We start from the raw sequence: 5,249 nt of genomic DNA, 5'->3' as shown, positions 1-5,249 counted from the left end.
ACAATATATATCCACGTAACGCACATCCATAGGATATTAAATATCTGAAAACGTATTTCATTCAAAACCTTGACAATATTTAGAATAAGACTGGGTAGAACGAAAATGATGGAAAAAGTGTTATCATTTCCAAGGATAGCTCAGGACACCTGTGCAGGTGGAATCCTAATGTAAATTTGGAAAAAATGCACAAAATAGCATGTGGTAGTGTTCCTCTCTATTAATGCATATTTCCTATTAAGTATTCTGCAGGGGAAACATGCCAATTTTGTATACATTTTCTGCATGTTAATTTTTTTTTCATATGATCGTTTGAATTTGGGTATCAACACAAGTTACTAAAAGTGGTTGGGCCAACCGTACTGAAAACGTAAGAACATACTGAAAACTAAAAAATGGATAGGTTTGTGTTCTGATATGTACATAATTTGAGATGCGAAATGTAAACAATAGTACAAATCATTTATGAAAAAAAAGATACAGCACTTTCTCAATCGCATGGTATCATTGTTTTCAAGGCACTGTACCTTCAAGTGGTAGCACAAAAATTTTCTAGAATTTACTTAGTTTTCCACCTTTCATGGAATTTAGTCTGCACATAACATTGTTTAACCACTTTTGCAAGAATACCTGTAAGAATGATCTTGTTCTGCTGCAGCTAAACAGACAGACAATAATCAATTCCCAACACATCTCTCATCCATGGCAGATGGTAAATGATTAGTGACTGCAAGTTAAAAATAGCTTCTACTTTCATTAAAAATATATATTTCCAGTATGTCCTGTGACTGAAATATTCAAACAAAAACGTCATTTATTTTACACTAGAATTTACAGAATTCTCTTGAAAGTTGTCTTAGCATTAGAAAGTTGTTCTTTAAAACTGATTTTCACTCACTTTTCCATGGTTGGGCAAATGTTGGCCCAACGTCAATTTGCCAACCTGCCCACGTAAAAACTTATGTTGGCCCAACGGTTGTGGTTGGTTACTTGGGAAGAGTGCATGCTAAATCTTCATATTGATTACATAGCATGATCAGGCACATACAAACTAATCCCAAGATACTGTTTCTAGCTCCATCCTTGACATTTCATTGTATTCAATGAATGAAAAAAAAATGGCGATAAACAATTTGCAGCAGAATCTTGACTATACCTTCTCCATGCACGGCCACAAAATCCGGGTAATGGATATCTGAATTTCAAATTATGCAATATCCATTTTGGATGCAGTGCATAATTCAGATATCCAGATAAAACAATTTGATGATGAATAAAAGCATATGTGGGCAACCTGTAAAAAGATAAAACCATCCAGATAATGCACTCATTCAGATATTTGGATAATATCCGATAATTCGAATCTTGAAGAGATCTAAATGTGGGAAAATGTAAAATCTAGGAAAGTTAAATTGTGGTTCCACTGTAATGTAACTCCATTTCAAATGCATTTATTTGGTGCAAATAAGGCATATCTTTCTTTCTGTGAATGTAGTGGCTTCACATTTGTGATCATGGTTGCATGACTGTATACACTGGAACGTCAATTTTTACGTTACCAAATAACAAAAATACAATATATCAACGATTTGTAAACTTTGGTTCATCTCCCACCCATGCATCTTACATTGCCTGCCCATTGAAGTTTTCTTCATTAAACCAGTAGTAACATCAGAGAATGAATGCAGATTGTGCAGCTCAGTTTTGAGTAACATATTCCATTCTCCAGTGTTTTTCTATCTATTAGGACCAAATCAGGTCAAAAATATCAATACAAAATTACTCGATAATCTATTTCACAAGCCAAGGAGCACAAGAACCAGTAACATTAATGACATTCTGTCAATGCTTTAAGAAACATGAAGTTGTTTAATGGTCTTCCAACAAACAGATGTATGATAAACAAGCATGTGTCTTGCACTGCTCATATTCCTACAATTTTCAGATGGAACTGTTTCCAAAACACTACTTATATTAAGGGAGATATGAGACCAAAGTGACAAGCTGTACATGTCGCTTGGAATCGAACCATCAGTACTCAATGCAACCTTTCAAATCGAAGAGAAAAAATATACTGCATGTATCACGTGTTGCTCGGACTGGGCTGTTATCTCAATACTGTGCATGATGTTGCCTCGGTCTGTAGTTTGCGCATACATGGTGAATGTTTTGCTATAGACTGAAGGGGCTTGTGCAGCTTGCCGATTCGGTGTGAATTCTGTGTCGCTTGTAGCTTTGGTGTGAAATGTTCCAAAAGCAATACATGATTTTCGAGTCCACCTAGTGTGATAAAGGCATATAAAGGATGTAAAATAAATGTAAATCAACTCTTTTTTGCCTTTGGCAAGGTAAATACAATAAGCTTCTAAGAAATGCTGAAGTATAACACAACAGGGGCGGCGCCAGAACTTTTCGACCGGGTGGGCAGAAGCTCCATATTGATAGATTAGGGCAGTATAAATTTAAGATTGGTTGATTTGTTGTTTTAAGTCCACTTTATGCACAGTAAAGCTAATTGGGACTGGACCTACAGTTTAAAGTGGGATCCGAACCACTTGTACCTCCACCGGGTATCGAACCCGGGACCCCTTGATTACAAGGCGACAATGCTACCGCTGCGCCATCGGGGAGGCAAATTTAAGACCATATACGTATATGTGCATGTAAGACGTATATGTATCCCCTCTCTCTTACACTCCCGATTTTCTTCTTGCTTCTTTTCCCTTTCCATTTCAGGTTTTCCTCTTCGTTATTTTCTAATCTATTGTCGCAACTTGTTCAATTTCCTTTCGCGTTGTCTCTGATGGACACAATTATTTGAACGAAGTGTTTATCCATGCGCAGCCATACATTCACAGTCACATTCTTTCATGCATATTAATACACTCCTCACAAAAAGTTTGGAATATTGTAACGTTAGACAATAGGTGATAGTCACGGGCATGGAATGCAACAATATATGATACCTGTCTGGTGGACGTTCTCGTCTTTAAGCCGACATATGCCACCGTGCCTATCACCTAATATATTAATATTCCAAACTTGTGCCTAATATAACAATATTGCAAAATTTTTGTGAGGAGTGTATAATGAAACAAATGTAAATTAGTTATAAGCTTGTGTTGCATCACATTTTGCTCTTCGTGAACAAAAAAAAAAGGCACATACTTGATTTTATGTATTCGGCAACAGCGATATAAAGTGCAATGGTAGACAATGTGACGTTTCTCGTAATTTAAATGCATGTTAATGAGCATAGTAGTTTCATCGTATGAGTTTTTGACTGAAGAGTTATCTCACTCCTTGGGGGTCATTTTTCTTAGCTTCCAAGGTTTGTACAATTGACAAATCTATCTGAATGTTTGCAGTAGGGGCGATTGGGTGTCAACATTTGAGGAGCAAGGGCAATATACTTTATTTTGGTAGAAAAGGCTTAGCATAAAGAGGTCAAAAAAATGGGCAAAAATGCCAAAAAGTGGCAAAATGTGTCGGGGGAACTGCATCCCCCACCTCCCGCTCCCCCTAATCGCCTCCACTGAATGTTTGGATTAAAATAAACGTCTTATTAGGAATAGTTTAAAACACACGTGAAACCAATTCTTTGTTCGTTGTCCATGAGGTATTCCTAGGCTAATGAAAGGCTATTTTGACAAAATGTCACTCATAAGTAAAAAACAAGTAAGATTGAGAAATCTGTTCAGAATTGAAGATATTATTAGCTAAGTTGGTATTCGTTTTCTGAACTAAGTCATGTTACTCATGCGGGATAGGCAATACACGTATGGTTACATGAACATATTTTTTGAGGTAACAAAAATATTTAGGACACAAGGAATTCATCGAAGTTGATCACCGTGCCAGGAATAATACATCTATTTTTTCATAGATGACTTACTTGGGTTGCACGGCATGACCATTTCGAACGCACTAGAATGTCAACCTCTGTGCTGTACAGCATACCCTGCTAACTTTATTCTTGCAGGGCAACGAGTTCCTGGCGCCTGGAACCACAATCGAAATAATAATTTATGGGGAGTTGTATTTTGAGTGTCCGTGTGTGTTTGTTTTCGGCCCTTCGTCGTTTTCATATAATCACCATTGAACCTTATCGTCGTCATTATCAAAATTAGCACAGAAATGACTTAAAATACAAGTAAAACAAATTATCCACAACTTACTCTTCCAAAAATGGAGTTTCGTTAGTACATACCACTTCGAGAGTTGAGGTGGTAGTTTCTACTAATGAAACACATTGCATAGTGTTCATTAGTGGATCAAAGCATGTAATTCCGTGAACAATGACATTGTTTTCTAAAAGTCCCAAATATTTGTCTCAGGCAATACACCCTCTTAAAATGGACGCATCTTCTGTAGAGGTAAAATGACACGTTTGTTGAGAGTTCTTTCTGTATATTTTTTCTCCAATGGCATAACACTGTCGCATTATAATGAACAGGTCCTGTTCGACTCCCCCCTACTCTGGTGGAAGCACAATGCACACTGGTTCGAACTACACATTAAACTGTAGGTTTTGTCCCGATTAGCCTATCAGAGCATAATATTGGGCTTAAAAAAAGTCTTCTGGATACTTCGTGACATAACTTTTTTTTCTTTACTTCAGCTGCATCTACAGATTCTGTCGACATTTTCACCTGATTCATAAGGCAAAATTTATGTGTCGAACGAGGATTTCTAAATATGATAAGTCATTATAACACCATTAAGCCTTGTTTCCATGATATGAAAAATTCAATATGCTCCAGAAGAACTTTCTAATAGTCTGTAGGGGAGCAATGTTTGTGTATATACAGTATATCGTCCTGCTTTTGTACCTTGTTACATTTGTACTTTGTGAAGAGTCTGAAGAAGACCTTGCTAGAAGGTTGAAACGTTACGTTTAGTTTATGTTTTATAATAAAATAAATTACTGCCTTGGTCAGCATATTGAATTTTTCATATAATAAGCCACTTATTAGCAATTGAGTAATTCTGTAGCTTTTTCCATACATAACTGGTTTATCAAAATTTATTGAGTTCGGTATTGTACTGATTATTGTGATTCCTTCTTATTACTAGAACGAATATAAAGTTGATATTTCACATGCCATATTGGTATTTGAAGATGCCAGGTATATAAAAATTGCAATTAAATAAAGAAAGGGACACTTCGGGAATGCAGAGCTAATTAAAACTATACTACAATCTCTAGCATACTTAAACCCGAAGGTTTATAGCGGCAGCAACACAAG

Source organism: Lepisma saccharinum, chromosome 12 (assembly GCF_977018435.1).
Source record: "Lepisma saccharinum chromosome 12, izLepSacc3.1, whole genome shotgun sequence".
Taxonomy (NCBI): Eukaryota; Metazoa; Arthropoda; class Insecta; order Zygentoma; family Lepismatidae; genus Lepisma; species Lepisma saccharinum.
Note: the sequence above shows the minus strand (reverse complement) of the source record.